Source organism: Felis catus, chromosome B4, assembly GCF_018350175.1.
Source record: "Felis catus isolate Fca126 chromosome B4, F.catus_Fca126_mat1.0, whole genome shotgun sequence".
Lineage (NCBI taxonomy): Eukaryota > Metazoa > Chordata > Mammalia > Carnivora > Felidae > Felis > Felis catus.
Genome location: NC_058374.1, coordinates 27,975,350 through 27,998,615, shown reverse-complemented (window position 1 = coordinate 27,998,615; position 23,266 = coordinate 27,975,350). Strand labels below are relative to the sequence as shown.

General features: G+C 49.9%; 2 long non-coding RNA genes across 2 annotated transcripts; one reads left to right on the top strand and one right to left on the bottom strand.

Annotated features, from left to right (window-relative positions):
• The first annotated feature begins 6,962 nt into the window (after positions 1-6,962).
• Positions 6,963-12,559, top strand: LOC123386488. Its single transcript, XR_006600400.1, has 2 exons — positions 6,963-9,599; positions 12,126-12,559. It is a non-coding gene; the product is annotated as an uncharacterized LOC123386488 (long non-coding RNA).
• Positions 12,560-15,070: 2,511 nt separating this feature from the next.
• LOC123386487 lies at positions 15,071-23,211 on the bottom strand. Its single transcript, XR_006600399.1, has 3 exons — positions 23,126-23,211; positions 19,185-19,294; positions 15,071-15,818 (listed from the first exon to the last, which is right to left on the bottom strand). It is a non-coding gene; the product is annotated as an uncharacterized LOC123386487 (long non-coding RNA).
• Positions 23,212-23,266: the final 55 nt, after the last annotated feature.

Below are 23,266 nucleotides of genomic sequence, written 5' to 3'. Positions count from 1 at the left end.
GTGTGGCAGAAGAGGGGCTTGCGAGAGGTCAGATTCAGGCTGCACTTGGGAACTGGATTGGATAAGGCCAAGAGATGAACAGGGCAAGGCTTCCTTTCTGTTCCTCCCCGCCCCCCCCTTCCCCCTTTGCAATTGGCTGGTGCCATATACTGAGCGTAGCAGGCCTGAGGTGGGGAGAAATCCAAAGAGGGATCTTGGCCACAGCCGCAGCCAACCTGTAAGGCAACCTGGTGAGGTGAGTGTTGGAAAGGGCACTCCTTGTAGAAGAAGTGCAAGACACTCTTGCACAACGCAGATGGACAGAGCCCACACCAGAGCCCGGGGCTTAGCAGACTTGACACGGACAGGATTTCAGCTCCTCCTCGGCTGGCTGGCTGCTTTAGGCAGTGCATAACCTGGACAACAGTACCTGGTGACCCCGGTCTGGGCCATATTACCTCCCAGATAGCTGTTAGGCATTGGGATGGAGACGGTGGAGTGCTGAATGTGTGGGTCTGGATTTCAAGGAGCAATTGGGGCTACAGATGTGAATGTAGGGGGTGCAATCGCATAGTGTATAAAGTTAAGGGACTAGAAGCCGTGCCCTGGGTTCTGCACATGCATGAAGAAGCAAAGTGGGCTATGAAGTTAAACCTGGGCCACTCCGCTATGTGGCGGTTAGAAAGAGGAGGAACCTGCAGAGACCCAGAAGGAGCTGTGGGTGAGAAGGAGAACCATCTGGGAAGTCATGACCCAATGGCCAATGAAGAGGGTGTTTTAGGAAGTAGAGATAGGCTACTCAGGATATTGCTGAGGTCTGAGCCGATGAGGGATGAGAGGAGTATGTAGTTGGGTAGAGGCTCTGGGATGCAGGGTGGGTGTGGAGAGAGAAGCCCCACCCGAGTGGGCTGGGAGAGAGAACGTTGGAGAAGCTCTCATTGGAAAGGGAGAGAGAAGGAGGAGTTGGGGTCTGGGCGAGCTTTTTAAAGATGGGTGATCTTGGGGCACCTGGGTGGCTCAGTCGGTTAAGCGTCCAACTTCGGCTCAGGTCACCATCTCGTGGTCCGTGAGTTCGAGCCCCACGTCGGGTTCTGTGCTGACTGCTCAGAGCCTGGAGCCTGTTTCAGATTCTGTGTCTCCCTCTCTCTCTGACCCTCCCCCCATTCACGGTCTGTCTCTCTCTCTGTCTCAAAAATAAATAAACGTTAAAAAAAAATTAAAAAAATAAAATAAAGATGGGTGATCTATGGGGCGCCTGGGTGGCTCGGTCGGTTAAGAGTCCTACTCTTGATTTCAGCTCAGGTCATGATCTCACAGGTCATGAGATCGAGCCCCGTATCTGCTTGGGATTCTCTCTGCCCCTTTCTCTCTGGCCCTCCCCTGCTCCTGCTCTCTCTCCACATAAATAAATTAATTTTGTAAAAACTCACAACAAATGAAATAAAGATGAGTGATCTTTTACAAGGAAGCTTTTTATGCATGGGGACGGTCCAGTAGTGAGGGTGAAACTGAAGATTCCGGAGAGGCTCAGGGTCGCGCCGCGGGATGCAGATAAGGGAAGGTGCCTCATGCCGAGAGGACCGGACGTAGTCATGGACAGCAGCTGGGGCACAGGTCGCGGGGCGTGGCGTGGCTCCCCTCTGCTTCTATTTTCTCAGTGATGGCAGAGCTAGAAAAGGGAGTACGAAGTAGGGGGTCTCAGGCACGGGAAGTGACAGGACTGTGGGGTTGGGTGCGGGCTCAGCGGCCCCCGCAGCTGGGAGCGTGGGGCCGAGGAGGGCGGGCGGGCCCGGAGGCTGAGTGCAGGAGCGGGGTTAGAGCAAAGGACACAGCCTCTTAAGGGAGAAAAAAGCAAAGGCCTGAAGTCAACAGAGGAGAATAGAACTACAATCTTTGGGCAAACAAGACCTTTCTTAGCTCAGTCACAAAAGCAGAAAGTATTAAAAGAGGACTTTCTACCCAAACAATAAACGTACGGAAGACCCTGTAAAGGAAATAACAAGCAAGTCCTTTAAAAAAAAAAAAAAGTGACTTTTTGAAGCCCTCACTGAGTCCAAACGCAATAGGAAGAACGTTCCACGCGTTATCGTTCCTTAGTCCTGAGTACGCCACTCTGTGGAGGCACAGGGCTTGAACTTGAAAGCCAACGTGTTTAACTTTTCTAACGCTTCCTCAAACTTGGAAAGGAGACGCACATAGGTGGCATTTTTACATATTTACGCACATGGCAATTTTAAAAGACTGAGGATCCCCCTGAATACGAACAGCTTCTCTGAATCCATGAGCAAAAGAGTAATCTCACGGAAAGAAGTGGGGAGCTGCCAACAGACAATTAAGAAGGAAATACGAACCACTGATAACACGCTCTCGGCATCGCCAAGCTACGAGAATGCAAAGTGCAATAATCGTGAGACCCTAGCGGTTTACCAAAGATGAAATTCCGGGCAGTGGGTGCTGTCACCTGTTTGGTCAGAGTTTAAATGGGTGCGCCTTCGTAACCTGAGACTTGGTAATACCGGAGACCGTCTCTTCTGTCTCTAGAATACCTCTTCTTCTTTTTTTTTTTTTCACGTTTACTTATCTATTTTGACACAGGGAGATGGGAACAGGGGAGGGGCAGAGAGAGGGAGACAGAGAATCCCCAAGCAGGCTCCACACCGTCGGCACAGAGCCCGATGTGGGGCTCGAACTCACGAACCGTGAGATCATGACATGAGCCAAAATCAGGCAGAGATGCTGAACCGACCCAGCCCCCCCCCGCCCGGTGCCCCTCTCTATAATACATCCTGAGAATTTATTTACTGGAAATCAAACATGCCAAGATACATGTTCAAAGATTCTGTGATTTCATCGTCTGCTAGAGAAAAAAAAAAAAAAAAAGAAGAGGGGCCTAGTGGCCCCTTAATGAGGAACTGATGCCACAAATTGAGGGAAACTATGAAATACAATGGGAAGCTTGACAGTATTCAGATAGACGCAAAAGAAGTGACCCGCGAGAAAGTGTGCGATATACTGTTGAGTGAAGAAAGGGAGGTCAGCCTGCAGACTGATCCTCTTTAGCCTCCGAGGTACTTGTTTGCATACGGAAAAAAGTATAGTATATACAACACCCTTCCTGTTCTTTGGGGTGTGGAATCTGGGGAGGCTTTCAGTTTTGCTTTCTGCATTTCACTCCTGGAGTTATTTTACAACGAACAGATGGTATTTTGCTAGACACAAAAATGGAAGAAAATGTCATATCGGTACAATTAAGACAACTCCCCCTGGATAGGAGGACCTTTGTGTCTCGGTCAGTCTTTCCCAATCTCCTTCCTCTCTCTCTCCTTCCTTCCTTCTCTCTTTCCTTTCTTTCTTCTCTCCTTCCCTCCTCTCTCACCCCTGCCGCTCCTTCCGTCCTTCCTCCCTTCCGTCCTTCCTTTTCTGCTCTCTTTCTAATGATTCCTCTACCGCACAGCTGAGCGGCTGTGTCACCCTGTAAAGACCCCAGTGGTGTCATCTGCACAGGGGCCCTATCTGACAGGTGTTCTGTACCCGGCACCCTTCCCGGCACAGCCCAAGTACAGAGGCAGCCTCAGTTACTGCTTCCTGTTGATCAGCAGACTCAATAACGTTTGCGAACACATCTGCTTTCGATCCCTCTGTGGGAGCAGCTAACACTTGCCCGACCCACTTGCGGAGAACTTGTCACACCGAATGCTCACGGTGAATTTGTTGAAGGGTTCGCAGAGAGCTCGGGGTCGATTGAGATCCACGTTTGCGTCAGCTATCGGCCCAGTGCTTGGCACAGAAGTCACGTCGTGCGTGGTCCATAAACGGAAGAATGAATGGATGAACACATGAATGGACAGCAGCGTATTTCATAGAACGTTTGCGGCTGCTGAAATGTTCTACGTTCAAAACCGTCATACAGGAGACCCTTGCTACTCAAAGGGTGCTTGTGTCGTAGTCGCATGGGGGCTGGTTAGCAATGCAGGATCCCGGGGAACCACTTCCCCAACCTGCTGAATCAGGTCCGCATGGCACGCGGGCCTCACTAATTCACGTGCATGGTAAAGTGTGCGAAACTCTGCTTTAGAGCAAAAGTATCTGGCTGCTGTTTTTGTTGTCGTTGTTTTTTAAATTTCTGGGCTTCATGTTCTCCCTACCTCTTTGGTACTAAATTGTAGGATGCTAGAAGTTCTACTGGAGAAAGGCCTAGAAGAAAAGGCCCCGGATAACTGCAAACCTCTGCCGGCAAAGAGAGATTTTTCAGAGAGATTTTCTTTCTCATCAAGGATAGAATATCCGGGTTCCCACGATGTGGCCGGTCCTCTGCTGCTGCTTTAGCTTTGCCGAGTTCCAGCCACCCCCCAGGGTGGTCAAGATGAAGGCAAGACGGCCCGTCTCTAGGCGAGTTGAGCAAGCTAGCTGTTTGCCTCCACAGCCCGCACCTGAAGCAAAGCCTGGTGGCCCCGCGAGGCCGCCGGCCATGGAGTGTTTTCCGTGGGAGCGCGGCTGCCAGCGACAGAGAGGGCTGCAGCTCTCGGCCTCCATGTGCTGGCCACACTCCTAAAGCCCCGTGAAATCGGCCACAGCCAGACAGCGGGGCGGGCTCCGCAGGGGTGTCCAGGATGATGATTGAGGGGCCCTGGCAGCGAGGAGTGGAAAACCAGGTCCTGATTCGAAGCCCGAGTTGTGGTTGCAAGTCCCTTGCTGCTTTCCAGCCCAGGGCTAACGCACGCTGCTCTCAGCCAGGGTTCTGCGCCGGGCCTCACCACCCTCCCGAGCAAGGCCCCAGCCGGTCTCTGCCGGGGTGGCACCTTCCAGGGGAGGAAGGTTGCTCTGGCTGTAGGGCAGGCCCGCAGTGAATCTCGGGGACACGTGGCTTTGTCTATTGAAGAGCCCAGGAGGTAGCTGTGCTCTCCTTTGTCTAGCCTCCCCCCCCCCCCCCCCCCCCCCCCCCCCCCCCGCCAACCCCCACCACCTCCTGCCTTTCTCATTCCCTTTCGTCAAGGGCAGACAGAAGCAAGCTGAGCTGGGCTGGGATTATTCTGTCTCCAGCTGCAGAAACTTGACTTTGTTACAGCGATAGTGCTGTCAGGATAAAGAGTCTGAAGAGACGGCCTCTCGGCCATCTTGAATTTATTGAATGAATTTCTGCCAGTCTGTCTGGAATAGCAGAGATAAGCATAATCCCGTTTTAATTGTATCCAGGGTCGTTGGATAAGGTTGGAATTTGATAAGGAGGTAAAATACCCTTGCAGCATGGGAAAAGTTTGGAGAGGCTCAGGAGCACATCGTAGATGTACGATTTCCAAGAGCTCCCCACTGGCGAACGGAGTGTTCTCGGAAGTGCTGTTACATTGTTTCGGTCCCGACCAAGATAGATTCAGGGGCCTGGCAACTATTGACAAAACTCAGCTTGTTGCTTGTCACTCGCTCACTCATCTGCTGGGAGAATCTCCCGTAATTGGCAAGAATTCAATAATTCTCTGAAAGCAAAGATGAGTCTGCCACTCACAATCCTCAGCTGTCGAGAAGGCAATTCTGATGGGAAGCAATGTACTCTGTTAGCTCTTGAAAGGAGGAAGCAAGGGGGGGCCCTCTGGCAGGGGGGAGAGTGCCTGCAGGTGTGGGGGCAGGTGCCCTGGGAGGCGCAAGGGCTCGGGGCAGATACGGCTCCGAGAGCATCTAAACTCCACCCCTTACTGATAACCTGTGAGACCTGCCGACAAAGTTCTCCTTTTTGAGTCCTAGCCTCTTCTTCAGTGGTGAAATGAGAATAGCAATATCCTTTACAAGTTGGTTGATGGATGAGGGAACATCCACAAAACACCTCATCTGTACCCGGTGCCTTTGCTGCCCGCAAACTCCGTTCTATTAGCATCTGAGATTCTCCGTGGAGAGGTGAGAGAAAGGAATCCCATAGCACAATGGCTTTTTTTTTTTAAAGGATAGGATACCCCTATCCCCCCAACTCCCTAACTGCCTCAAGTCAGGTATTAGGATGGGCTTCCCTCCCACCTCCACATCCAGGTCCTGGAAAGTCATGGCCGGGTGCACCAGCCCCCTTGTGGGAGTAGGTCTTTGACGCACAAGTTCTCCCTGAAGGTGAACCGTACTGATTGGCGGCACCCTGCACGGTAGGAGTGCATGTCCTGGATGTGCCCCCTCCCCCCCGCCCCGATGCCCAGAAAGAAGTGCTTTGGCTTCGGGAGAGGACTGAGTAGTGAGGGGTGAAGGCGGGTCAGTGCAAGGGGAAGAGACCACAAAAGGGAGGCATAGCATCAGAGCATTGGTGTGGGTTCCTTCTCTCTGGGACCGAATCGTTTATTTTGTGCTTGATTCACCTGATGCTTTTACAGTGGAAACTCTTCCTACAATGGCCCTTTGCTTTTCTAAATGATCTCAGCAGAAATCCCAATGTTAGAGTGAGCCAGGTTTTCACCACGGGATGCTATCTTCAAAAACATCTGTCCATAGGTATTCCTGGATAGCAGCTTTCAAAGCCACCCTTTCTTTCATATCATATAAATATTTAGGAACAAAATTTAGAAGCAGTTTTTTTTTAAAAAAAAATCTGCAAATCTTTGCTTTCTGTCTTAAACATCTGTTAAAAACTTAAGATCTTCTCAAGGGAATAGAGAATTCTATTATGAATATAGCCGTATATGCATCAACCAGTTTAATTGTAGAGCTAGAAACAAATATAAAATAGTTTTTTAGAATAAGTAATGATGAGATTAACAGAATATAAAAAAGCAAGGGTAGGGGTGCCTGGGTGGCTCAGTCAGTTAAGCATCTGACTTCGGCTCAGGTTATGATCTCCCGGTCTGTGAGTTCGAGCCCAGCGTCGGGCTCTGTGCTGACAGCTCAGAGCCTCGAGCCTGCTTCGGATTCTGTGTCTCCCTCTCTCCCTGCCCCTTCCCCACTCATGCTCTATCTTTCTCTGTCTCTCAAAAATAAATAAACATTAATTTTTTTTTTTTTTTAAAAAGCAAGGGTATAAGGAACATGGACTTCAGGATGCTGGTTACTTTGTGTGGGGAAGGTGAGGGAAGAGGATATTGTCCAGGTCTCAGCCTTCTCAGAGGGTGTCACGAGCCAGAGCCTATGAAAAATTCTTCAAAATTCGGTGCAGTTTTCCCCCCAAGACTTCAAGCTGAAGATGCTCAGTGAGAGGACATTCTTGATTTCTTCAAGATCACAGGTCTAAGAAAGGACAGTATGCTTGTTGAGACGACACCATTCATTGAGCGACGATGAATTCAGACCCACAAGGCAAAGGCAGGACTGGATGTTGTCAGGTGACCCACGTTTTCCGTCACGTAGTTTTGGTGCAAAAACACAAGGGAATGCCGACCTGTGCCTGCTCTATTTGAGGCGACTGAAGAAGAGTGAAATCAGCCAAACAGCGCAACATAAAGCCTGTGTGAGCTGCCCACATGTCGCCTGACATGATAGATCATTTCCGTCTTCTTTTCAAAGGAACAAGGTATTTCCATAAAGTGAGTGTCTTTACCACCATCTGGTATCAGACCTCGTCAAGATTGCCATAAAGAGACTATTTCTAACTCAAGAGCCGCTCTTGTCTACTACAGAGATTACGTCATCATTCCACACTGTTACATTACATCAACATTTGCCCAGCTATTCGTGCGTTCGTCATCAGGCCCGTAACTCAGGCCCACTACTCAGTCCTCTTACAAAGAGAAGCTCACGGAGTAATAAGTAACACGCGTTTCTAATCTTTTCTGAGCTGGACAGTTTATTCCGGCGGGGCCACTCTTGGCCTGAGGAGAAGGCCTTCTATCTGCTCCCTTCGGCCTTCTTCCGTCTTGGTGGGAGCATTTCACACGGAGGGGCTGCGTAGTATCTTTCAGTATCTACCAGGACACCGCCTTGTAGGAGATGGAATTACCCTCTCTCAGGAGACGGCCTCGAGGGACCTTGTTATTCGAAGGGCCATGCCTTTCTCTGGTGAAGGGACAGTCATCACACAGAAGCTAGACCTGGTGAGTTCTTCACAATCCGGGAGCATCTCTGAAATTTGAATCGCAATCGCTCCTTGGATGCAGGTGGGGGGACCAAGGGACAGAGAGGAGATGGCGGGAAGCCACTGAAGGTCGTGTATTTAAGTGGCATACTTGGGTTTGCCGAAACAAATTTCTAGACCCGGATGGAACTGCCCCTGCGTGGGGTGTCTCTGTTGCTGGCGGCCGGGCTCCCCCGGAAAACACCCCACCATGGCTGGTGCCCTCGCAGCCAAACAGAAAACCCACAGAGCTTTCATGTCCCTGGAAAAGTTCTACCTGACCAGAAACTCAGTCGATCCAGCCAGCTAATGCACAAACGCCAACTCTGGGCTCAATGCTCATTTCCTGTTTCTTATTCACTTTCTCTCTCTTCCTTCTTCCTTATTCTTTATCCTCTAAAAGTTTCCTGCCTTCTGCCTCGTTTTGCGGTTCTCTGGACTCTCGGGAATGGAGGCTGCTCACGTCAGGAAGTGTTAAATCAGCTTTCCTCATATCACCTGAATTGTCTTCTTTAATCATTTTTTTTAACAGGTCGCACTGTCACCAAGTTCTCGGTCTGAATCCTTCCGGTGATTTCTCTCTGTTGTGAACCAAGCTGGAGTTTCAGCCTCGAGCTTGCAAAGACCCCGGAGTCCACACGCTGGGGCTGCTACCCCCTACGTAGCTGCGGGGTCTTGCACAACTCAACTCTAAAGCAAGTGTTACACAACCTGTCCTAAGGAGTCCATCACATAAACCGGCAATGTGAAATCCCCAGTCTGGAGAGAGATGTGATTGGGTTCACATTCCTTCGCATGCACTTCTGAGCCACCGCAAAGCTGTATGTGGAGTCCCTTCAAGGTGCAAAATGACGCCTTACGGCACCATCGGCCCCTGTGTTGTGTATGTATAGTCTCCCTCCCACTGGCAAAAGCAATCAGTAGCAATAGTGTTCCCTCCTTCCTGTAAAGGAATTCCGAGGTGAATCGGGGCTTGCCCTGTAAGTTCCCTCATATTGTTTCTTTTCTTCCTCCTTCTCCCCACCTTTGAAAAAATGATGGGTAGTGACTCATTCACTAGTAGCAGGAGGCTTGGCCCACTGCTTCGTCCCCTGACAGATCTAGGAAACAACCACCGCCCAAGGGGGATGGGTCACCAGTGGCCCCTTCCAAACCTGGCTGGGGAAACGCTCCCGGGCCCCGCTGTCTTCGTGGGAGCCGCCCGAGGACCAGGGGAATGAACGGTCTCATGAAGACGAAACCTGAAGCCAAACAAGCGAACTGGGCCGTGAACTGGGCTTTGCCCGCCCCGGAGTCCCGCCCCCCAGGGTCACGAGGGCAAGTCCTTTCCGAACACTCATTTCATCAGCGAAGCACGCCGTGTTCATCGTTGGGCACAGATGCCAAGGCAGCGTTCCAGTTACTAATCGGCGTGAAACAGCCATTTTCTGCCTTTTGCCGATTGGGGGAGGGGAACCCAGACAGGCCCCGGCACGGCTGGCTCTTTGCTGGCCTTGGTTCCCCGGGGCCTCGGCTGGGCTGACTGAAGACACAGTAACTCAGCGGGCGGGGGGCTGAGCCAGGGGCGGCCGATGGATGCGCTCCAAGATGGCTTGGTCACGGTCGTGTAAGTCTGGCACCGGGATGGGGACAGCTGGAGAGCCAGACTCAGAGGGATTTCAGCTGCGGGGGCCCAGCAGGAGATCCGGGGATGTGTGCCACACTGCCTGCCTTTTATACCCCAGCCGCTATCTGGCCTCCCTCTCGCCATGACACTGCCTGGCCTAGGTTCAAGGACAGGGGTCAAGAAATTGGGAGGCATGTTCAAAGCCACCAGGGGCCGGAGGAGGACTCCAGGAGAGTTGCTGGTGAAGGCAGGAGGGAGTCGGGAGAAGCCTGGGTTCAGGCAGTTGGTGTTCACACACAGCTGCCTCATCCCTCCCAGTACGACTCTCAAGAGACCCCTCTGCTCTCCTGCAGCCTGCCGGGGCCAAGTGCAGTGGTCTGAGGACCACGGTTCAAGGTTAGCTTCAGCTGGCCTGCATACTAAGCCTCGCAGCGCCCCGATAAGAAGCCTTACTTTCCAAAGTCGGGGAAGCCGGGTGTGGGGGAATGCAGTCAGGGCTGAGCCCAGGCAGAGAGTGACGTGGGAAAGACCAGTCCTGTCTCTCCTTCGTCCCTGACCGGCCCCCTGCTGCCCTTGGCTTTCTCCGCCCCCAAACTCCACCCATGTCTGGCCTTAACATGCACGGGCTCACAGAAGCAGCTCCAAATCTGGGACTCCCGTGGGCTCCGCCTGCCGCGTCGTCAGCCCCTGTAGCCTGCAAGCCCTTAACCGAGTCTGTACTACCCAAACGTGTTCTCTCTGGTCAGCCCCAGAATTAACGAGCTTGTGTGATGGGCTGGGGGTGCACAGGTGATGCTCCCTGGAAGGGCGAGCCTCATGCAGACCTGGACAGCTGCTGCCTGTCTGCGTGCAGGGGCCTTAGCGCTGAGCACCCGGTAGGCACGAGGACCGCGCTTCCATTCGCCTGGCCCCTCTGATGGGACCGGCAAGTTCACATGACGCTTAAAAAAATTTTTTTTTCAATGTTTATTTATTTATTTATTTATTTATTTATTTTTTAATTTTTTTTTTCAAATTTATTTTTGGGACAGAGAGAGACAGAGCATGAACGGGGAAGGGGCAGAGAGAGAGGGAGACACAGAATCGGAAACAGGCTCCAGGCTCTGAGCCATCAGCCTAGAGCCCGACGCGGGGCTCGAACTCACAGAGCGCGAGATCGTGACCTGGCTGAAGTCGGGCGCTTAACCGACTGCGCCACCCAGGCGCCCCTGTTTATTTATTTTTGAGACAGAGAGAGACAGAGCATGAAGGGGGGGAGGGTCAGAGAGGGAGGCACAGAATCCGAAGCAGGCTCCAGGCTCCGAGCTGTCAGCACAGAGCCCGACGCGGCGCTCGAACTCACGGGCGGCAAGATCATGACCTGAGCCGAAGTCAGATGCTTAACTGACTGAATCACCCAGGCGTCCCCACGTGACACTTTAAATAGAAAAAGGAAAGAAGGGATATTGGGAACGGAAAGCAGGGGGAAAAAGAGTTACAATCAGAGCTTTCAAAAATAATAAAATCCTAGCACTGAGCAAGGGATGACATTCTAGAGGGTTGGTGGAGATAAAAGGTGGGGGGTTATATGTGTTACCCAGAACCCGCATAGGACACTGAGGGGCATGTGTCAGCGGACCCTGAGCCCCTTGATGCCAGGGGGGCCTGGCCATCTCTCAGGGCTCTCTCCCTCCAGAGAGTGCAGTGTGCAGTCAGTCCTACGGACTACGGGTGTGTCTGTCCCCACAACCAGCATCTGGCTCTTTGCAACTCCCCTCATAAAATGAGCCTTAGTGAAAGGCCACGGCCTGGCCCTTTCCACTGACATTTCCCAGAGGCCCAATTGTGCACCAAGAAATAAACACGCGAGTATAGAACTAGGCCCAACAGGAAATTTATGTTACATAAATAAGACCTGGAGGGCTAGGGGTGTTCCCCAGGTCCCAGCCTCAATAACATCGAAGGCTCAACCTTCGAAGGCTCTAGGCTCTTCCTCCTCCACTGGGTCGCTCTGTGCACACCGGCTGCTGAGGGCCCCAGCACATGGCCGGGGTCTTCCACGTAGCAAAACAAGGTATATTGTCTGAGTTTTCATCCACTGCAACCTTTGAACCTGGCTTAGCTTTGCGGTCTGGCAGGGCTCAACTTGAAATCCTAGCCCGGTCCACTCAAGCTCTGAGCCCCTGTCAGCCTTCACTGCCCACCCCCGCCCCAGTCAAGTGGACTCTCTCTCCAATGTCTTTGATGGGATTGACCTGAATGTTGCTGTCCTTTAAGTCTTGCTCACCCTACAGTTTGCACCCTGGGGCGAATGGGGGTGCCATCCCAATGCTTCATTTCCTTGAATCGAATTTTATCTCTATTCCCTACCATGGGAATGTAATGTGTGCACAACCAGAGTCAGCACAGTATATGTCCCTCCCCTGTCAGTGCTGGGTTGGGGCAACTGACTCGCTTTGGCTGATGGGATGTGAGAGAACATAATACGAGCAGGTTCTTTAAATGTGCAGGTGTGATCTGTTTTGCTCTTTTGTGCTCTGGTTCCAGATTGAAATACAGGAGGAACAGCCCAACCTTCAGGCTGGAACAGAAATGTCCCAGCCAGCCTGCAGACCCATAAACAAGAGAAGTCGACGTTTGTAAGCTGTAAAGTTTAGGGATTATTTGTTACAGAGCATGCTTGAAGGAAAAACTGATTAATGCAGACCTCATGGGGAGAAATAGACTGCACCGTAGCCAATTTCGTTATCTTTCTGAGTTTATGATTGTAACTGACGGTCTCCCATGAGAGGTCACTTACACCAGCCAGCTCAGCACCCACCTTAGCCTTCCTTCTCCAAAGCTCTCCCATCCCGTGGGTTGGCTGTGGAGCCCAGCCTACCCTGTAACCTGCTCACACAGCTTTTGATAGATGAGGCTGGGGGGTTTGCAATGCAGGTCACACAACAGATCCAGAGCTAAATGCTCTCTCTCTCTCTCTCTCTCTCAAAAATAAACTTAAAAAAATTCACCGTAGAAAATATATAACATAAAGTTCATCGTTGTAGCCATTTTGGGGTGCACAGTTCTGTGGGCGGCATTAAGAACATTCACATTGCTGAGTGGTCATCGCTGTGACCCATTTCCAGAACTTTTCATCTTCCCCAGTTGAAGCTCTGTACCCATTACACAGTAACTCCCCATTCCCTGCACCCCTGGGCACAGCCAACTGCCATTCTTTTTCCATCCCTATGAATTTGACTATTTTAGCTACCTCGTATCAGTAAGATCATATGTGTCCTTCTGTGTCTGGCTCATTTCATTTAGTGTAATGTCTTCTAGGTTCATCCATATTGTAGCACGTGTCAGAATTTCCTTCCTTTTTGAGGCTGAGTGATAATCCGTTGTGTGTATACACGACATCTTGTTTTTCCATTCAATCTGTCAACGCATATTTGGGTTGCCTCTACCTTTCGGCTGTTGTGTATTCATGCTGCTATGAACATGAACGTGATGTACCAAAGGCTGGTGCTCCTTCCCCCTGGTGAGGCAGATGGCGGGCAAACACTAGAAGTTGTATCTGGGGGAAGTGCCGAAGTCAAGGCTGGGAAATGAATCCAACTACGACGTTCCCTCGAAGCCTCTCTCACTGGGCTCCAGGGAAAGAAAAGCGCCTCAACAATCCAGCAAGTTTTTCAGAAGAAACTCTCTGATTTCTGACCTCAAACATGTTAAACCCTTGGGGGCTACAGAGCTAAGGACTGCACAGAATCCATAGTCACCTGCACACAGGTAACTGTCGTGTATCATCTCCAAAGGTGGCCACCATCATTTCCTTCTCTCTCCAGACATGCATCCTGCTCCACTCACCAAGAAAGGGGAATTTATCCGCCCCCCGTGCCTTCCAACCTGGCCTGGTCCTGATGGGCCTTGAGCGTGGCTGAAAGGATTCTGTGCCGGTTTTGGGCGGAGCCTTTAAAAGACCTGGCATCTTCTGCTCTATCGTTGGAATTCAGGAACCCTGTCAGAAGGCTAACTACCAGGTCCGCCATGAGGAAACCCGAGCTAGCCATGTGGAGAGGGCACACAAAAGCACTGAGGGTCCACGCTAACAGAGGAAGCAAGGCCCCAGTCACACGACGCCCGCTGAGCCGTCTCAGCCAGCCTCATGCCGCCATTTTGGGCATGCCGGCTGAAGCCCGTCTGTCAGCGGGAGGGCAAGCCGTTCTTCCCATGCCTTGTACAAATATCCGACCCAAAGAACTTGGGGACAATAAAATTGTTGTTTTAGTGCACTGTTCACTGTTTCAGGTATGCAGCATTAGGCACCGGAAGCGGGGGTGGGGGGCCTAGCCCTCCACCTGGGAATGTGGGGACACTGAGCGTTTACTGTTTTATTCGCATTCTTTTGGAACTGCAGACAATGAGGCAAGTGGAATCCTGTTTTCACAGCCTGTCCCATACATTTCAAGATATCCTGAGAAGATTTAGATGCGATGCTTTGTCAACCTTTAGCAGCCTTTCTTAAAAGATACTATCATCAGGAAGGAGCCTCTAAAAACAAAAATTCTGACAATCAGCATTGGCTGGCTCTTAACATTTCAGAGCCTGGGGGAAGAGTACAAATGGAGACCCACATACCATACGTCTAGATACCTAAAGACAATAAATCAGGCTAACAACCTATTCAGTTAAATAAAATATGTTCTATCTTGCCGCTTTGAAAAAAAAAATACCTTGATGATAATCTCAAAGGCCAAGTTCAAGTTTACAGTTCTTGGCTCCCATCAGACTCGGGTGGTGTTAAGAGAGCTGGCGCTGGGGCCTGGCCTTTGTTCTATAGCCTGTGTCTTCCTGTGGAGTCATGGGTGGCATTACCTCCTCCTGGATATGACAATACACACGGAGCATTGCCAACCACAGAAGCCCACAGGAGTCTTTGATGAACACTGTTTTGATGGCACTCGGTCACATGCTGCCCGTGTGGCTGACCTTTTGTCTGCAGCCCCTCTTGGAGGCTTGGGCTAATACCTTTGCAGGTTGGAACCGATATGGTATGTCCCATCATAAATCATGTGACGTACAGTGGCCAAATCCTCCACACAAACAAAAGCCCTCTCATTAGGCAGAACATTCCAGAGGGCTAGAGATCACCTCCCAATAGCTAACGGCAAAGGCCAGACCTCTCTTCAGGTAAGGCTAATTCTTTGCTACATGGGGGTCCAGAGATGTTTCCCCCCCTCCCTAGATCTGCGGCAGTAGTGATCAGAGATACTCCCCATGAGTGACATAATCTCAGTGGGAGTGATGCAGCAACAGAAGTGTTGTGGTTGCGTAGTGAATTATCCGAGAAGCCCACATTTTATTATCTTATTTTAATTTAATTTTATTTTTTTAATGTTTATCTTTGAGAGAGAGACAGAGACAGAGACAGAGACAAGAGTGTGAACGGGGGAGAGGCAGAGAGAGAGAGGGAGACACAGAATCCACAGCAGGCTCCGAGCTGTTAGCACAGAGCCCAACACGGGGCTTGAACCCACGACTCGGGAGATTATGACCTGAGCTGAAGCTGGACGCTCAACTGACTGAACCAGCGAGGCGCCCCAGAAGCCCACATTTTAAAAGGTGACAGGATGGAGGGAGGTTCCCAGTGCAAGAAGAGAGACTCAAAATGGCAGAGCATGGTAACAATAATATCAGGAGAGCCTGGGACGATCTGAGGCTCAGGAAAATCACCAGCCAAAATAGTCTTTTCAGCCACATTCCAGTGAGAAATGCCCAGAATGACCTGCTCTGGGTGATGGTGTGTGGTACTGTCCATCTGCTCCCCAGTTCCGGAAAGCTCCGTGGAGTAGGGAAATCTGTTCACTTGTCCAATGAGAAAAGTAAGAGAGCTAAGAGCCATTTATTTATTTTTTTCTCATGATAAACCACCCAGTTTATTATTTTGTACTAACATTAACTTTAACCAGGCAGACTGATATACCTCTGTCAGCAGGAACAGTGCGTGTGCTTCCCAGAGAGCAGAAGACCGATAAGGCAACACCAAACCTTCGTATCCCATACTCGGATTTGGTGAGGAATCTGAAAAACTTCCCCCATGGCGTCTCTTGTGAGTGAGATAGAGAAACGTAGACTAGGTGATGGAGTCAGCAGGTAGGCTTATATCTGGCTGTACATCGTGTGCTCAAAAGTGGATGGCTGTCCACTGGGACGTCACCTCTGATGGCTGTGTTTGGGTTCCTCGTCTTTCTTGACAACCTGGACCAGAAAACCAAAGCTTTTTTTAAATCACTTTATAAATGACACCTGGGGGGGGAGGGGGTGTAGGGGTGAGGGGCAGCTCACTGACTGATAGCCTGGAGAGAATGATCAGGATTCAAAAGGATCTTGACCATAACAACAAAGGAAGCTTAATTAGGATTGATTTTACATATTATTTATATAGGTTACACATCTGCATGTTCAGGTTGGGGCAGACCTGACTTAACAGGAATTCACAAGAAGAATCCAGAGGGGGTTTTAGTTCTTGTGAGCTCTGTATGAACCACGATATAATTACCCCCCAAGTATTAACATGACCTTACAATGCACTTCAGCAAACGTAGTGGCATTTTGCCATAGGCTGCTCTGGTCAGACCAATTCTGGAGGACCGCACCTAGTATGGTGCCCTCATATGTCAATGATCAGGTGCATAGAGAGGTGACTCAAGTGAGGATTACCAGAAGTGACATCATTCCGAGTTGGTTGAGTAAGTGCAGCGTTTTGAGCCTGAAGCAAGAAGGCTTAGCAGAGGCTTGCTTGCTGTCCCCTAACATTCGAAGTGTCACCATGGGGAAATGGCAATAGATTTATTCCATGGTGCTCAAGGAGGCGGGGGGGGGGGAGGGGACAAGATTAGGATGAATGAATGGAAGTTACAGGAAAGGCTTGCGCTCAACACAAGAAAGAACTTTCCAAAATTAATGTCGTATTGTAGTTAGCTTTCTATCCCTGGAAGTATCCACTGAGGGATACTGCACCAAAAGGCTCCTGGAATCCAGGAGGTACAACATCTGAACAAAATGGAGGACTGTCTAATGGTAGAAATTCCAAGCATCGTGGCAGGCTGCAATGCTCATCAAATTAGACCATGAAGGCCGTCGTCTCCTGCCCCTACAGTAATGAAAGAATGGCACTGGTCCCAGAATTAGATTACTTTTCCCCCTTAGTTTTGAAGGTCTGTAATAAATCAATGGCTTTGTTGCACCCAGACTGAGGTCCTGGCTTTTCACATTGGCAACAACAATCTCTCATTTGAGTGTAATGCATTGGAATAAAATTAACTCACTTTCCATATGGTCAGGTGTGCAGAAAATCCACGTTCTTATTCATTTTTCCTGGATTGTGATGCTTTGTATGTTTCAAACATCTGCACTGCTCAAGGTCTCCTATTTATAGCTGATGAGATGTTGAGATGGCCCAGGGGCTGACGTCTTATAGTCATTCCTCTATAAAACTCACAGCAGCTATAAAAACTGGCTATTTTCTAGAAATTGTACCTCGATTATTTTTCATATACACAATGTGGCACCTGCAAAGATATATCTGTGCTGACCTTGTAAACGGGTGACTTGGCTTTCCTTTTCCCTGCAAAGAGCACATCTGATGAAAATCAGATGGAGTTTGAGGTCATAAGTGGTCGTTGGCCAAAGGAGTTGTACTTCAGGGATGGGAAAATAACAACAATAGACGCACATGTCCTCCGGCTAAGACACTAATTATTGTGAAATGGACACTTTCTGAGGCAATAGGAGACTACATACATTTGCATGAACTTGAGAAAGCTCTTGGGTGTTTCTGGGCCTGCAGAGTTGGATCAAAAAATTCTCTAATACTTATGAGGCTGACTTGCCTGAGAGCACAGCTCATGTCCCCCCGTTGTGTGTGTGTGTGTGTGTGTGTGTGTGTGTGTGTGTATGTGTCACTATGGCTCCGGTAACATGTGCTACAGCAAATTCGCGGAGGTTATCAGGAAAATCAGTCGATTATGCTCATGCTGTTGCTTCTGAGGTGAAGACAGAAGCCCACAGTCTTCATTAACTGATAGCAGCACATCAAAGGGAGGTTTATAATGCTTGGAAACATGACAAATTACGATTGCATTCACTTCCACCTCCAAACTTTTCTTTTTTTTTTTTTTTCATTTAAAATGGATTCTCCGTTGGGGTGCCTGGGTGGCTCAGTCGGTTAAGTGTCCGACTTTGGCTCAGGTCATGATCTGATGGTTTGTGGGTTCGAGCCCCGCGTCAGGCTCTGTGCTGACAGCTCAGAGCCTGGAGCCCGCTTCAGATTCTGTGTCTTCTCTCTCTCTGCCTCTCCCCTGCTCGCGCTCTGTCTCTCAAAAATAAATAAACGTTAACAATTTTTTTTTAAAAGATTCTCCATGTTTTAAGAACTTCTAAGAGTCAGAAAAGAAACAACCTCAGAGATGCCACACACAGAGTTTTACCTTATCAATGAACTTTGGGTAAGTGCTAATTGGGAAATATAATCTTTTCAAAAGGTCAATCAAGAATTTACCCCCTGGCGTGAGGGACACCCTTGCCCCACTTTCTTTCTTAAACCCTCTGAGGAAGGAGGAGAGGACAATTTACAGCGTGCATTGCCATTAGAGGTCGTCTTGTGATGTGGCGTTGTGAAAACATCAAGCCTCTGAGTGCAGACCCTCTGTGCGTGCACCTGCGAAGGCCAGGGGTGTGTGTAGGTGGGCCGGGCCGCTCTGCCGGCAGTGAAAAGTGAGCAAATGCAAGGCTTCTTGCCTCCTATATTTTACAGAATCTGAATTCAGAATTAAAAAGGGACTTTAGAAATGACCTTCCTGAATCTTGGAATCTGTCCGGGAAGCTCTTGGGGGGTGGGGGGGGGGGGAAAGGCCAACACAAACAAAGCCAAATGCCGGGCCTGTGAATCAAGCCATCTGGATAAGAATTTCTGGGGGTAGGGCCCAGGCATCTGTATTTTCTCAGTTACCGGAAGAACCACCGATCCTAGTCCAATCCTTTCACATATCATGGTCACATAGTTAACTAGGGCCAGAACTAGAGGAAGACTCGTCGGGTATATTCTTTTTAAATATAAATAAGCCAGAAAAGGGAAAACATTCGGTCAGATTTTGGTGTCTTCAGCCTTTCTGTTCTTCCGGATTTACTTCTTTGGTCATGTTCTCACTCCCACCCAATTCTCCTGGGTTTCAGTGCCCTCAAGTTCCTCCCCTTCCTGGCACCTTTCAGTGCTTGGGAAAGATCCATTCCGAGTCGTTGTGATTGGGATACGGTTACCACCAGTATCTCCCGGGTATTTCTCTTGCCCGGCTGTGTGCATTTGAACACATGCAAAGCCTTTTAAAGTCAATTTACCCTTCGGGGATTTCACTTTGGTCACCTGTTAACAGAGGTTGGGGTTCAAGAATGCGGTTCTCACCATGGGATTGCAGGTTATTTGCCAACGGACAGAAGAGAAATCTAATTTGAGGAGGAGACCTTTTGTAATCCTTGCACTCACATGTGACCCACCCTCCACACTTTAACGTGGACCAGCCCTGACAGGTGTCAGTCCACAGCATTGGTTTGGCACGTCTTCCATACCATTGAGGAAGCTACGTACAAGCCCTCACACTATTTCACCAACACAAGCTCTTCCATGCTTCTTCAGGAAATCTGGGAGTTAGGAAAAGGTTGGCTCTGTTTCTTTTTTCCTAAGGAAGAAAAGTAAGAAAAATGGTAATGGTTGGATTAAAGGAAGAGAAAGAAAATTTCTAAACTGCATAGGGCTAACGATGAATGGTGAGCTGGCAGACGCTTTAAGTGGTTTTTTTTTTTTTAATGAGGTTTGTTTATTTTGAGAAAAGGAGAGAGCAAGCGAGTGGGGGAGCAGCAGAGAGCGAGGGTGAGAGAGAATCTGGACCAGGTTCCACGCTGTCGGTGCAGAGCTCAATGTGGGGCTTGAACTCATGAACTATGAGGTCACGACCTGAGCCAAAACCAAGAGTTGAATGTTTAACCGACTGAGCCGTCCAGGTGCTCCAATGTTGTTTTATTTTTTTTAATTAAAAATTATTTTTTTAATTTGTAAAAAATGTTTTATTTTTTGAGAGAGGGCGAGGGAGAGAGCGAGCACAGGGGAGGGGCAGAGAGGGAGGGAGACACAAAATCTGAAGCAGGTTCCAGGCTCCAGCTGTGAGCACAGAGCCCGACGTGGGGCTCGAACTCACAAGCCATGAGATCGTGACCTGAGCCAAAGTCAGACATGTAACTGACTGAGCCACCCAGGCGCCCCAGGAGTGGAAGTAATTACACTAAATATACTGAAGTAACTTAAAAATCAAATACTGTTTGTTTTGGGCACTTATGAGTTCGAGCCCCACATCGGGCTCTGTGCTGATAGCTCAGAGCCTGGAGCCTGCTTTGGATTCTGTGTCTCCCTCGCTCTCTGCCCCTCCCGTGCTCATGCTCTGTCTCTGTCTCTCCCCAAAAAATAAATAAGCATTAAAAAATTAAAAAAAGAAAAATAAAAGGAAAAGAAAAAAATTCCCTGGATAACAACCTATACCATACAGTTGCCCTGTCCTGTCACCCTGTCCCCTATGCAGGAAGCCACAGGAGGGGCTGGCACAGGCCACTGTATCTACAGAAGTAGCTTCTGCTCACAGATGTGGAAAAATACTGAGTTCCCTTTGTTCTTCACTGTATCTTATACAAAATATTACATTTAAAAAACGAATTTACAGACTTTGCGCAAACAGAAAATGGTTACAAATTGCAAGCAGGCTTGGCAAGATAACGGTTCTCCTCCCCCATGGGGAGGTAGGATTGCTTCACACTTAGAAGCGCATTAAAAAGAAATGTTTTTTAATATAATGTTATAATTTGAAATTTCCTACAGGCATGCATTATTTTCATAATTAGAAACACAAATTAATGTTTTTAAAGAGTAGGCCCGGCACTAGAGGTTTATGGGTTTAAAGAGCAGAGATCCAGCCAGTCTGGTTGGCCAGACCCCAGACCTCGAGCAGACGCTGACATGTTACAAGCATGTCCCCATTCCTTTGACTTGAACTGGCCTGTTGGAAGTACAGCTGCTCTCAGAGAGGAAAGATGTCAAGCCTCATTCAGCATTCAATGTGGCACTTCGTAAGATTCTGCCTCGGGAGCAGTTTTGGTCGCTGGGAGGTGATAGTATGAAGAATGTGGGTGCCGGGGCAAGAGGTCAGAGGTTAGGGCCGGGCCTGAATAGGGCCTCTCGGGGCTGCTGGGTTGCCGATGTTTTCTCATCCTCTGTGAGTCGTGAGAATGCTTTCCCGGCTTTGGAAATGCACCTGCTCATGGCAAGTATGTGAGGGTTGACTCAGATCAACCCACTTTCCCCAAGAAGATAGAGGGAGACTGCTGACTTCCAGATGGTACAGGTCAGGGAAATGACCAGGAGGAACTTCTTGTGCTCTCTCTGCATGTGAACACAAAGTGGCTCTACCTGCAGAAATAGCTGAGGAAAGGAAGCACGGGACACACGGCAAGTGACTGTGTGCTGGGCGTTATCCGTGCACAAGAAATCCATTCAGTAAATATTTATTGAAAGCAGCCAATCCCTTCCCCAGGGAATTACATTTTAGTGCAGGGAGACAGGCGACAGACAACAAACATAACAGATAGGGGCCTGATACGGGATGTTACAAGGTGCTATATGTGTGGGACACGCATGGGGCGAGGACATGGCAGAACTGAAACAAATACCATGGAGTCTCTGGGGGACAAGATGACTCCCGGAGTCTCTGGGGGAGAAGATGGCTCCCGGCACCTTCCTTCCAGGTTTGGAGGGGAATGGGGCACAGCCACAGAAGGACTGGTTGGTCTTTGGAGGAGAGCAACTTCCTCATAGGCGGGGACAGGGGAGTTAGTGGCAGAAGGATACAGATGTCCGGGTCAGGAGTTTCATTCTTGTGGGCTGGCCAGTAGAAGAAAGAGGCTCACCCCGTTCCTGAGCTGGATGACCTAATAAGGCTGCTTCCATCTTGCCTGCTTGAGTCTGGCCTGAGAGAGGACTCCCTGTTCTCCCTGGCAGGCACTGCAAAGGCCACAGTGTTTAGGATTTCTGAGCACCACTGAGTGTTCCAGCCAAAGACTCCCCATGTGACTTTCCACAGGGGTGCCAGGGGGAAGGGGAGGGTGCAGGGGTGGAGGAGGGTGTGAGAGGGAGTGGAAGGGTGCAGAGAGGGAGAGGGAGGGTACAGGAAGAGGGGAGGGTGCCAGGAGGGAGGAGGACAGTAGAGGAAGGAGGAGGAGGCTACAGGAAATGGGGGGGGGGTACAGGGAGGTGAAGGGAGGGTGCAGGAGGCAGGGGAGGTGCAGGGAGGAAGGAGAAGGGTGCAAGGGGTAGAAGAAGGAAGAGGGTGGGTGCAGGAAGGGAGGGGAAGGGTGCAGGAGTCCGGGGAGGTGCAGGGAGGAAGGAGGAGGGGGCAGAAATGGAGGAGAGGGTGCAGCGAGAGAGGGGAGGTGCAGGGAGGAAGGAGGAGGGTACAGGGAGGATGAAGAAGGGCATAAGGGGGGAGGAGCAGGGTGCAGGAGGGAGGGGAAGGGTGCAGGAGAGGAGCTTCCCCTTTCAGTCTCTGGCACTAGGCTATCAGCTGAGACAAGGCCAACAGGAGAGAGGCCTAAGGAAAAATTAGGGGCTCCAGTTGTCTGTGGACAGCTTTTCTAAAGAAGTTTAAGCTAACGGGGCACCTGGGTGGCTCAGTCGGTTAAGTGTCCGACTTTGGCTCAGGTCATGATCTCATGGCTGATGGGTTCGAGCGCTGCGTCGGGCTCTGTGCAGACAGCTCAGAGCCTGGAGCCTGCTTTGGATTCTGTGTCTCCCTCTCTTTCTCGCTGCCCCTTCCCCGCTCACACTCTGTCTCTCTGCCTCTTAAAACATAAATAAACATTCAAAAAAAATTTTTTTAAAGTAGGTTAAGCTAAGGAGAAAGGTAACTGAGAAACCGAGCAAAAGAAAGACCTATTGAAGCAGGGGTATTGGGGGGTTGGAGGCATTTATGTAGTATATTTGTGTGAGTCACAGCATTTCTGCTCACTGGAGGGCACGTGGTCCTGACTGTGGCCCCGGGCTCATCTGGTTACACTTCTTCCCCTGCCTGGGTAGGAGACAGTATGAGAAGAGACTCCTCCACCTGGGGGAGAAGCTATTTGTTTTCTGTATCTGTTAGGCTCTTAGCATCTCTGAGCTAGAGGAAGTTTCGAGAGTCTACGGAGTCACGTGCTGCCTTTCACAGGGAGGACACTGTGTCTTGATGGTTGCACAAGGGTGAGCGCGGGCTGGGTTCCCTAACATGACTCCCAGCGCCTCATTTTTGATAAATAAAAGACTGTTTTGTTTGTGCATCCTCTGCCATTGAAGAGCCCATTTTGAGGACTAAGGTTTCCTCGGGACACAAGAAGTTAAGGCCAGTGAGTGCCCTGTCACCTTTCGGATGTCCAAAGTAGGAGCTGGGGCACTCTGCCTTAGAGTTGAGATTTTATATTAAAGTAGCCCTTACTGTCTTTCATAAGCAACACCCTCAACCAACGCAGGCGGAGCATCTTCTTGGCACACTTGCCTGGCGCCGGCAGGTGTTTCTTCCGGTGCAAGGGTTAGAAAGTGGGTTTGCGCAGGCGCCGGGCTGTAGAAAGTGGGTGTG